Below are 12,761 nucleotides of genomic sequence, written 5' to 3'. Positions count from 1 at the left end.
GAGAAAATGTCTGAAAAGACAAAACGTTGTATGGTTTTATTATTTACTGTGAAACAACCTAAAGTCGTCTCTTTCACCCGATTAAAGTTTTCCCTAAGAAGAGATGCAAAGTGTCTTTATAAATTGATATTTACACATCAGAAAGTATGAGTGAAACAATTGATAGAAATTATCTCTCCTCTTCTCGTTTTCCCATCATTCTTAAACCACTCTCATTCTCAGCCGGATATGAGACTTAGCACAGGAAACTGTGATTATCAGTGGGTGATTAAGGATTGATTTCGTCGGTGCAAGATACTATCGAGCATCGGCTTCTTTCTATTCTAGAGATTTATTAGCAGAGATCCTGATTGCACAGTATTGGTGGAGGCGAATAAAATTTTGAGAAAAGTGATCACATACCTCGAAGTCATCTCTCTTGTTTGCTTCACTTACTCACCGGGAATATCTGTAAGTGGAAGTGAAAGATATATACCTAATTATCAAATCGATGCAGGGACCGAGCCTTTTCCGTTATCTAGGGCATGCATATCTGCTACACTGGTGTTGAATTTCGCAGGTACAGAAACTTATGCCTGCTAGAGTGACTTCTCATATCAAAATAAGAAATAATTCCGTTTATTGACACTTTTGAATTTATTTTAAATTTTAATGTCTAAATAAGCTGGAGTAGCTCAGTTGGTTAGAGCGTGTGGCTGTTAACCACAAGGTCGAAGGTTCAAGCCCTTCCTCTAGCGTTTTCCATTTTTTCCCCCCTTTTTGGGAGGGTATTTTTTATACAACTCAGCTTTGTTTTGCTTTTTTTTTTTTTGTATTTGTTTTTGTTGAATGGGTTTGTTGTTTTTAGATAAACTAATGAATCGACACGTGCGTTGTAGGTGAAAGGTTTCTCAATCAAATGGTAAGACGTAGTACTTATAAAATGCTAGAAAATATATATAAAAAATAAATTTCATTTAAAAATATATAATTAATTATGTAACATCATCAATTATCTTATTGGTTGATTTAAAATATCAAATCAATAAATATGAAATCAATTAAAATCATTAAAGCATATTGATGATATTATTTTTTTAATAAAACATAAATGATGTTATAAAAAATTTTAAATAATTAATTTTAACTTTTTCACCAAAAATTGAGTCAATTTACCTTAAAAATTGAGATTAACATAAAAATTGAAAGTATAAAAAAGCCATGGAAAAAAGCAGGAATAAAATGATGATAATTAAGAGCGAAAAGAATGAACACTGTTCAAGAAAAATAAGAGAAAAGGAAAATAAGAAAAAAAAATGTCTACTTGTTTAGAATTTTAATCCTTTGTAAAACATTGAATCGAAGGTAATGAATAATGATCGTTAATGTTCTTTTGTGTGGAAATCACATATGATTTTAATTTATTATCAATTTTCATTTGGATAAGTACCAAATGGGTCAAAAGATTTGAAACATTTTCTCCTGTAGCCAATATGTTTATTTTTGTGTAAATAGGACATAATATTTGTTAATAGTTAAATAAGGCCTTTTTAATATTTTGGAAGATTTTTGGTGTTCATAGATTTGAAAAATTAGAATAACTATATATACACACATAAGAGAAATATGTACGGATAGACCAAAAAGTTTTTGCAAATTTTTACAATCGGTACAAAAAGTTTATTTGTGATATCAAAAGTACAAAATCTTTCAATCAAGTATTTTTTTTCCATTTATCATTAACAAAGTCAGTTTTTTTGACGTGATAGGCAACTTGTCATGTCACATTTTACGTGGCGCAAAACATATAATAAAATATTAATTTTTTTAGTTTTAATTAAACTAAAATTAAAATAATAAAAATCCAATTAAAAAGATAGAAAGAGAAGAGAGAGAGGAGAGAGGAGAGAGAAACAAGAGAGGTAAGAGAGAGAGGAGAGAGAGAGTAGGGAAACAAAAGAGATAGAAGAGAGAGATAGAAATAGAAAGAGGAGAGAGAGACAAGAGAGAGGGAAAGAAAGAGAGAAGAGAGAGAAAGAAAGGAGAGAGAGATGTGAGAGAAGGGAAGAGAGAGGAGAGAGAGATAAGAGAGAGAAGAGAGAAAGAGAAGAGAGAGAAAGAAAGGAGACAGAGGCGAGAGAGAGAAAGAGAGATGAGAGATAGTCAAGAGAGACTAGAGAAAGAGGGGAGAGAGAAAGATAGGAAAGGAAGATGAAGAGAGAGGAGAGGGAGAGTTTTTTAATTGGATTTTTATTATTTTTATTTTTATTTAATTTAAAAAATTTTAAAAGGATATTTTATTATATTTTTTGTGCCATGTCAGATGCAGCATGATATGTCGTTTGCCATGTCATAAAAATGGATGGCATTAATGATAAATGGACGGAATGCACTTGATTGAAACATTTTGAACTTTTTGTACCTTTGATGTCACAAAAACAAAAAATTTGTACCGATAGTGAAACATAGCAAAACTTTTTGTACCACCCGTACAATTTTTCCACACAGATAAAGAGCGAACTTATAGGATTGAAATATGAAAGATTGGGTGCTGAACAAGATAGGTCATCAGAGGATGGTGGGTGCAGGCCAAAGGCCCATGCACCTATATGGCCAAGAATAGAGAGAAAAAGTTAGAAAATGATTTTAAAAAAGAGTAGAATCTATGAATAAAAATAGATAATCAAATACTTAAGAACCACATGTTATTATTTTATGTGAAAAACCTATAAATAATTTATAAATTATGAGAGAATAGATATCTTATAAGAGATGAATACCTTTTTGAAATATTAGAACACAACGGTCAAGATTTTAGGGTAACAATGAGGGTTAATTACAAAAGGGATACCAAAAGTTCGCAAAATATAAACACTTTGATGCAAAATGAATTTTTTGTTAGGATTTGGTACAACACGTTTCAATTTGTTTCAATCGAGCACAATCCCTCAATTGCCGTCTAATACCGTCACGACTCGCTGACGTGCTTTCCGATGGGGGGAGAGAGGGCATAAAGGATTCTGGGCATGTGGCCATTTGAGAGAGAGGGGGAGAGGGGGAGGAGAGAGAGGGAGAGGTTTTTTTTGTATTTTATTTTAATTATAATTTAGTAAGATGAATTTTTTTTTAATTTTAATTCGTGTGCCAATCGTATTTATTTACATGTCAATTGTCATTTCAGAAAATGCTAATAGCTTCAGAGGTGGAGTTGACAGATTGTACTCAATTGAAACAAATTGAAACGTGTTGTACCAAATCCTAACCAAAAATTCATTTTGTATCAAAGTGTCACATTTTGCAAACTTTTTGTACCTCCAATGTAATTAACTCTGACAATGATGAGATCTTTAGATTAGAGGAGAAGAGTTTTCGAGATAGAAGGAAATTCAAATGATTTTATAAATAAATGTAACTCTCTAACTAATCATATCACTTTGGATTTCAATCACATCCTTTTACCATAAAATAATATTCTCAAAATTGAAATAATATTGATGATTAAACTTATTGAAAATTAGTTAATTATTACATTTATCAATCTTAGAAATCAGTTTTAATCATTTAAGTAATTTTCGTAGTATTCTTAATCAAATCAATTCTGATGATAATTTTTTTCTCCCACATCATTAGGGGGGAACATCATTTAAAATTTCCTTATAATATATGGTGCTAAGAAAAAGTCAAGTAAAACTTAGAAAGTGAAGAAGAGCAAGAGTGTGCACGGTGAGATCTATAAGAGTTACCAAGGGAAAGAGAGGGAAATGTGAAAACTAATATTAGTTTCGATGTCTTCACAGGAGATATACGAGAGAAGAAAAACAATTGTTGTGATTTTTTTTGGCCATTTTGGTGATATTTGTTAATTAACTATTTTAACTATTAAAATTAGGGGTATTTACCTAAAATGGCCCATGGTTTGCCCGTTTTGTCAAATATATCATATGCTTTTCTTTTGTCAAATCTATCCCATGGTTTACTTTTTGCATCAAATCTATCCCGGCGTTATCTTTTCCGTTGACATCTAACGACCGTGCTGACATGGCGCCTATGTGGCAAGTGTGGCCTACTATCTCTCCACGTGCCACGTCAGCACGACCGTTAGATGTCGACAGAAAAGATAACGCCGGGATAGATTTGATGCAAAAACTAAACCATGGGATAGATTTGACAAAAAAAAACATATGATAGATTTGACAAAACGGACAAACCATATGCCATTTTAGGTAAAAACCCCTTCAAATTATTGAATCGCTATTATATTTATCATACCTTCTCCCAATAATATATTTAATTAAATGTGCGGTCTACCTATTGAACGGTCACTTGAACCTGTAAACAAATGAACCCACACCTCTCTTAGTTCAATATCCTATTCAGTTCTAATGACAATTACTAGAGGCCTCGCCTGCAGCTATCGACCCCTTTGGCGAGGTGGTGGGGAGCTCAATGGCCGTCAGTGACCTCATTGAGGCAATGGTGTTCTTCATCGTGACTAGCAGCCCCATTATCCCCACAATGCCTTCCCCTTCCCTTCTTCTTCTTCTTCTTGTTTTTTTATTTTTTTATTTTTTCACTTCTTGGGAGTTCAGTGCCGGTGGAGCCTCGCTGGCGAACACTACCCCCCATCTGAGTCACTGACCAATGAGGGTGGGGACAACCTTAGGTGATGTGGTTCTCCATTTCTGCGCCGGGGGGGTGCAGCCAACTACCTTGGATGGGCGGTAGTGGCACCGGCGAGGCCCTACTGCCCCCTCCTCAGTGATCTATTCTTTTCTTTTCTTAGGGTTTCCAAAAACCTCCTTAGTTAGGTTGTAACCGAGAGTGAAGCCTAGCCAACTGACTTGATCCCTAAGGATGGAGGCCGCCGACAATATCCCAAAAGCGCGCCCGAGATTTATCTTGTTCTCGAGCTCGATTTTGGGGGTGAGGGGGCTCATCGATAGGTCTACCCCTTGGATGTAGTTGTTGGTGCCTTCCGACTTAGTTGACGACTTCATCCCGAGGTGTGGGCCACGCTGGTGAGCCCCCACCCCTGAAGGAGAAACCGACTTAACAAGGGTTGTGGTTTCTCTATTTTTTATTTTTTATTTTTTCAAATCATTTTCTATTTAAAATCTTCTTCTTATTATTTTGTTCTAGAGAATTGCATATGTGCTGCGCACGGACGAAACAAAAAATAATAATGTTTGAAAAATTGAAATTTTTTTGGCTGTCTACATGTGAGTTTGAAAAAGAAAATTAAGAGAAGGCAGAGAAAGAAGCGTGCGTTTATTTGAAGAGAGAGTGATAAGGGAGAGGGAAATAAGGAGAGTATATTGGTGTTAATGGGGACCAGTTACTTTCTAATTTACTTTTCTAGCCGGAACTATGTGGTTCTCGTAATTTTAAAAAGGAAAATTTACCCCAAATAGCTCATGATTTACTCGTTTTGTCAAATCTATCATATGCTTTTTTTAGTCAAATATATCCCATGGTTTACTTTTTGCATCAAATCTATCCCAGTGTTATCTTTTCCGTCGACAGCTAATAGCCGTGCTAACGTGGCACCCACGTGGCAAGTGTAGCCCACTATCCCTTCACGTGCCACTTCAGCACGGCAGTTAGATGTTGACGGAAAAGATAACGTCAGGATAGATTTGATGCAAAAAGTAAACCATGTGATATATCTGACAAAAAAAAGTATATGATAGATTTGACAAAATGGATAAACCATAGGTCATTTTGGGTAAAAATCTCTTTTAAAAATAAGTTTCAAGGTATTTTTGGAAAAGGAAAGTGATATGAAAGGAAGGCTTTTTGGCTTTATAATAGTACTAGATATATCCCCGTAAGTATTTGTCATGACAGGTAAAAAATAATTAGCGATGTTAATGGACACGTCATCATTAATTACCACTCAGTTATAGTTTGGACTTAATATGTAGGGATTTTTACCTAAAATGGCGCATGGTTTGTCCGTTTTGTCAAATCTATCCTATGTTTTTTTTGTCAAATCTATCATATGGTTTACTTTTTCCATCAAATCTATTCCGGCGTTATCTTTTCCGTTAACATCTAACGGCCGTGCTGACGTGGCATGTGGAGAAATAGTGGGCCAAACTTGCCACGTAGGCGCCACGTCAGCACGGCCGTTAGATGTCGATGGAAAAGATAACGCCGAGATAGATTTGATGCAAAAAGTAAACTATGGAATAGATTTGACAAAAAAAACATAGGATAGATTTGACAAAACGGGCAAACCATGGGCCATTTTAGGTAAATACCCCTAATATGTATAACAAACTATACCATACAAGACTGACTGAACAAACAAGAAATATATAGAACTCGATCGATAAAAGCCGCAATTTTAGGACTCTCACTGTAATTTTTCCATTTTCATCATTTAATTAATAATATTTGTTCTAATTTTGATATAAATCATCCCAGTTATAGTTTCATTTTAGGGGTGTCGCATTGAAAAAAAAAACTAAGTAGGATGACAAAATGATATGATATAGATAGGGAAAAGTATAGTTTTAGTCATGTATAGTCACTTTTCTATTTTCATCCTTTTTATATTTCTATTTTCTATATTTTATTTTAGAGTTTTTAACGCCAGACATCTCATGGTTTCACCAGTTTCTCAAATCTCTTTTACGGTGTTAATTTCTGTCAATATCTAATGGTGTTGCCGACATAGCACGTTTTACATTTTACGATGCCTAAGTGGAACGTTAGTTGGCCATCTTTGCCACTATGAACCTTTGTCTGGAATAAATTTGAGAAAAAAAAAATAAAAACCATGGGATAGAGTTTGATATTAGTTGAAACTAGTCTTTTCGAGATAAATACGGAAAAAAAAAACTTGGGATAGGTCAAATATTCAAAAACACAGGAATTTAGTCGATCATTGTGCAGAGAATGCTGATAATGCTTCTGTTTTACGAATGGTGCATTGCATCACCACTTACAGTGGAGTTAATGCCATCAGGCCAACCCCCGAACCGCCATCTCTGCACTAATTTCGTAGCCAGGGATCGTCTTCCCCTCCCTAATGTTGACATAAGCCTCACCATCAACCTTGTTAACCTTCTTGGTCTTGATATGTCATGGTTTTCATTTTTTTTTCTCAAATCTATCTCGGGCAAGAGTTCATAGTGGCAAGAATGGACCCATTAACATTCCACACAGCTGTTGTTAAACGTAAAAAGTGCTATGTCAGTAGTACCATTAAATATTGAAGGAGAAAGTAACGTCCAAATAGATTTGGAAATAGATGTAAACCACAAACCTTTTTGGGTAAATTTTTAAACTATGCGATAGATTTGAGAAACAGGTGAAACCATGAGATATCTGGCATAAAAAATCCTTTATTATACACCTATTTTCATCTTTCCGTTAATTTAAGTGTTAATGTTGCTAACATGGAAAGCAATTAGATGCCCACATTTGACATGGACACCTCATCATCAAAAAAATGGTGAGTCAAATAATTACGACTTGTGTGAGACCCATTTCTTTAAAAAAAAATTGTAAAATAAGAAAGCAACGGCTCTTTGAGCCTTAAAAAAAGAGAAAATAATCTCATATATCTCGACCTTTTTAAATTTTCTTAGATCTATCACGTACTCTTAAAATTATCTAAAAAGGCCTAACGTTTCTATTATGTTTGCCATCTATCCTACTGTTACGTTTTCCATCAAGAATAGGCGGAGATCAAGGTTTGGCTCTGTTAAGCACACGACGTGGAAAAAAATGTGGCCCAGCCTTCTCCTTCCCTGCCCATCTCTCCCGTTCTATTGCTGCCCTTCCCACTGAGCCAAAAACAATTTCTCTTTGTCTCTCCATAGACCCACAAATTAGGTTTCCAAATTCTCTTCGATTGGAAACAAATCTCGGAGATTGAACGTGGCGACGACGATTACGATTGTTGAAGGAAGTCTATGGATCGTTTTTTTTTTCCCATCTACTTGAGTTGAGGGATAGAAGAATGCAAAGTCGATCGGAGAGTGGCTAGCTTCTTTGGCATCTTCAGGTGCCTACTTCCAGCAGATCCGTGGGCATTAAAAGTCGAGTTTCGAGGCTTCGTTATTCCAGTTCTGCAAGCTTTCTGGATATCCCTTCGTTAGCCTTTTTTAATTCAGCTACCAGTGAATCATGTTGTTTGAGGAACTCTGCATCTTTGGCTTGTAAGTACCGAATTTCAATTGGTAGTTGCTCTCTTTCTTCTTCAATCTTTGAGAACCGAGTTAAGTAGTTCATGCTCTTGATCTAAGGCACTCTCGCAGCTGACCATCCCTTCGAAATCCCGAGGTAATCCTTTCGAAATCCCCTCCTGAAATCCCCAGCTAACCATTGCTGCAGAAATCCCGAGGTAATCCCTTCGAAATCCTCCTACAAGCTCTTAGATCGAATGTTGAAAAAAGTGTTTGAAGCTTTTGGTGGGATCTTCACTATCGTGCCTTTCATTGGCAAGTGGACCCTCGAAATTTGCTCCGTCTTCTTTGCTCAGATTATTAGATAAGACAACATCCTCAAAAAAACATTTTTTCTCTGCAGGTTTGGTGGTCTCGAACTTGTCCCCCCATTTGTTTATTAATTCCAAAGTGAAGAGAGAATGTAAGTAACCCATTCATTCACTTAGGAACTTTGTTAATATAATATGTTAGGTTAGTTTTAGAGTGTTTTTAAATGGTTATTAATCTATTGCTTTATATATTAGCAGGATGGGAACATAATTTGACTTGATTTTACATCATGGATGTTATATGCAATTTAAGTGTAAAGTGATGTATCTTGGAGATAGTAGAACCATAATAGTTGTAGACCATGATAGAATGTCATGGCATGAGTTCAAAGGCAGATTGGATGATTTTGGTTACAAGGTACCGAATAGGATGTGGTATGTGCTTCCTAACTGTAGCTTAGGGACTGGTTTAAGAGAAATGAACACAGATATTAACGTGGGGCAAATGGCTGGCCTTAGGGTTAAATTTGGACATATTGATGTGTATGTTGAAGCAGATAGAAAGGACGATAACGTTGCTGATGAGGGAGGATATGATGCTTATGATGAAGGTGATGCTAGTAATCAAGCAGGAAGTGATGTTCATGACAATGCTGAAGAGAATGATGATGATCCTGAGTACCATCCACCTCACGACTTAAATAGTACTGATGCCTATTCAATTGATGATGATGAGTACGGAAGTGAGAATGATGATGAGGAATTCATGGCTGGTCATAGAAACAAAAGATGATTTTCCAAGCTAAAACAAGACTAGCTTTGCAAATTGGTTGCCTTGGATATGAGAGTTGTGCGGACCCGAATTTTGTCTTGTCGAGGACTGCATGTGTGCGCTATCGCACGGTTTGGGAGTGTCCACCTTCCCGTAGGAACGTGTGACGGACACGGGTGAAAATGAGTCGCCACTTACCATTTTACGACTTGGAGATCGAGGGCTGACAAGTTACCCGGGCCTAGGGTTACAGGGTACACCTAGTTGCTAAGACATTGGTCTTGCGAAACTGAAATTTCCGGATTCGGGAGTTCTATTACGTGCGGACCTATATCCCGCACGCCCTTTCGGTACTCTATTTGTTTAGGGTTTGCCGTTTTATTTCATTTACCGCATGATTTAGGTTGAACTCGCCTTGCCCGTTTTGACACCGTAAATTCGAAGAAACACTCAGACCGTTAGCTCACCGACCGGAGTCCTTACAACGACTGAATATAAATACAGAAAGACATCCTTACAATGTACTCTCAAATAAATACAAACGCAATGCCACACATGGACCCGGTCAATTTGCATTAGGCCAAATATTCCACTCGTGCTCACCTCGTGGTTTTAAATGATCGAAATCGAAATTTAAGGCAACGCGAGCTCAGAGAGCCGGAGGTCGGGTCCAACCGAACCGTCGGATAACAGAAGAGTCGTTTGGCCCTCTTGATAGCCGTGGGATCAATTGAGCTCCCGAGTCATGTCCGGCCACGACTTACCTCCCCGGTCTGAGTCGTCTTCCACATAGACACTACTAGGAGCGAAGCGGTAAGTCAAGGCAAGACCCGATTCCGCACTCGGGTTGCGCCCATTCGATGTGAGTGGGCGCTAGACCCGTGACAGACGGTAAGGGGCGTTGGACCCCATGTACATCATATCCTATGGGCTAGGGCTCGAACCGCGATAAAACAGACGAAAACAGACAAAAACAGATAAAACCAGGTAAAAACGGACAAAAACAGATGAAAACAGATGACTACAGACAAATTGTGTATTAAGCGCCAAGTTTACGTGATTAACCAATTATGAACCAAGATTGTTTGGCAAACAATTTCCTAGTCTAAACTCTAAACGGAACATGAACAAATGCAGAGTTAGGCCAACTAAGTATGTGTGAATTTGTTTTAAATTATTCTGCATAGTGACAGTGCGGCTTTAACAGATTACGCCAAGAGCATATTTTTCACTTGAAAAATCCAAAACCTATCATTTTTTGCCTATTTGCTCGTGTTTGATTAGATCGAGTGTACAATTAGTCGAATTTTGCGTTTTCTAATAGAACCGCTCTATCGACGCGATTGCCAATAATTTATTACTTCATGCACTTTGCTTAAAGCCGAGTGATTTATTTAACCAAGTTACACGTCCATTTTCCCGTATGTAAAATTCTTTTAGTGATTACCGTCCTATACCTTGGATACTACGGGTTTATGAAACGATTTGTGACACGAAAACCAAGACCGGTCCCCAAAGGCCAAGAATGCCCGGTTAATGACAACCAATACACTCTTGGGCCCTCGTGGACCCGAGATAGTTACCAATACCCAAATCCATGCACATTAATCAAAACTAATACGTTTAACTTATGATTTATCATCCTATCAATGTCAAACAAAAAAATACAGTTACATGCAATCACATATTAATCACAATTATAACACATATCTTACAAAACCGGGGTCGCCGTGATCACGAGAAACGTATGTAAACATGCATGCATGCACAAGCACAATATTTTAATGAAATTGATAAAACGGCGCCAACTCATGGAAGAGAAAAAACATGAACACACATAGCCACGCCACATATGCATAATAAGCACGACAAAAACGTATTAATAGAACATGCATATTGTCGGTCGGGGACTCAAATAGGACGTTTGAAATCCCTTATCATTTTATTATTTTTTCCAAAAGGAATAGTCCAAGGACTGAATTGAATAATTTCAAAAGAACTGGGATTAATTTGAAAATTCGGCTAAAACTCTGGGGACTAATTTGGAACAGCTCAAAAAGTCAAGGATTTCTTTGAAAATATCAAATTCGACCAGGGACCATTCTGGGTATGTTAAGAACATCAAGGACTGAACTGAAAACGGTGAAAAGCTCTCTGGACTGATTTGAAAAGGTGAAAAGAGTTACAGGGACTGAACTGAAACAGATTGAAAATTTTCCTGGGCTTATCTGAATTGTCCGAAAAGTTCTGTGGCTGAGCGAAAAATACTGAAAATGGCCCAGGATTTGATTGAAACAGATTTGAAAGTTTAGGGCTGATCTGGAAAATTAGAAAGAGTCACAGTGACTGAACTGAAACAGATTGAAAAGTTTCCCGGGCTGATATGGATCGTCTGGAACGTTGTGTGACTCAGCGGAAAATACTGAAAATGGCCCAGGATTTGATTGAAAAAGATTTGAAAGTTTATGGCTGATCTGAAAATTGGAAAGAGTTGCAAGGACTGAACTGAAACACATTGAAAACTTTGTAAAACCGGGTTCGGAATAATCCTGCTCACCCGCACGGTCCACGAATTCTCACGTTATCATCATCCAAGCAAATATTACGAAAATGAGGCCCGAAACATGCTACTAAGTAAGGATTTCATACCTCTATCGGCCTAATGATTGGGGGAGCTCAAGGAGCTTTGAAGATCCCTCGAGTCAAACCAATTACGAGCTGTCCATGGACACTATAGCTGCAAGGGGAGGGGCAGCAGTGTCAGCAACAGCTGCAACCACGATGGAGGAAGTCGGGACTCCGACACAACCCCACAAGCACGAGGAGGGGCTGGGCAACACCCGTGGTGCTTGTAGGGGGGCTTGGGCGAAGCTGCAACTGCATGGAAAGGGAAGGAAAATGAAAGGCACGGCAGGGTATGCAAGCAAGCAAAAGAGAAACGAAAAGAGCGAGAACATGCAGAGAAACGAGGCAGTATGCTTAGCTTCGGGGCTCGGGAGGAATTGAATGGCATCAGCATCGGTAGAACACAGTCAAGGACCGCAACAGGTGGGATCCAAGGAACTCGAAGAGCAACAAGCCAGCACCAAGGAGCTCAAAGGAGCCGAGATAACAGCAGGGACAGCCAGCAGTAGCAACATAGTGAGGAGGGGCCGGCTCAGCAGGTGCACAGGGGGGGAGATGGTGACAATCCCGAGTGAAGGTGAGAGACTTGAGCTGGTAGTTGATGAAAGAAAAGAGAAGGATGATGCTGGTAGCTGTGGAGCCGAGAAATAGAAGGAAGAAGAGCCGGCTGCTTTGTTTTGCAATGCCGTCCGCCCCCCCGGATGGAGTTGAGAGCCAAGGTAGTTAATGGTGATGCCGATGGTGATCTTGAGCTGGTTTGTGGTGGTTCAGAGTGAGAGAAGTGAGAGTTTGCGTGAGGGAGAGATCCTCCCAGAGAGAGTGGACTGATCTGCCCCGTTTTCCATTTTTTTCTTCTGTTTTCTGTCTCTTCTGTTCTGTCGACTGCTGCAGGTTGCAGACGTGAGGGGAAGAGGAGAAGCTGCAGGGGGGGTTGCT

At 38.1% G+C, this 12,761-nt stretch overlaps 1 non-coding gene across 1 annotated transcript; it reads left to right on the top strand.

The window, feature by feature from the left end:
• The first annotated feature begins 663 nt into the window (after positions 1–663).
• On the top strand, positions 664–737 carry TRNAN-GUU. The gene has a single exon. It is a non-coding gene; the product is annotated as a tRNA-Asn (tRNA).
• The last annotated feature ends 12,024 nt before the right edge of the window (positions 738–12,761 follow it).

This window comes from Punica granatum, chromosome 6 (genome assembly GCF_007655135.1).
Source record: "Punica granatum isolate Tunisia-2019 chromosome 6, ASM765513v2, whole genome shotgun sequence".
Taxonomy (NCBI): Eukaryota; Viridiplantae; Streptophyta; class Magnoliopsida; order Myrtales; family Lythraceae; genus Punica; species Punica granatum.
The sequence above is the reverse complement of the archived record's forward strand: the minus strand, read 5'-3'. Positions and strand labels throughout refer to the sequence as shown.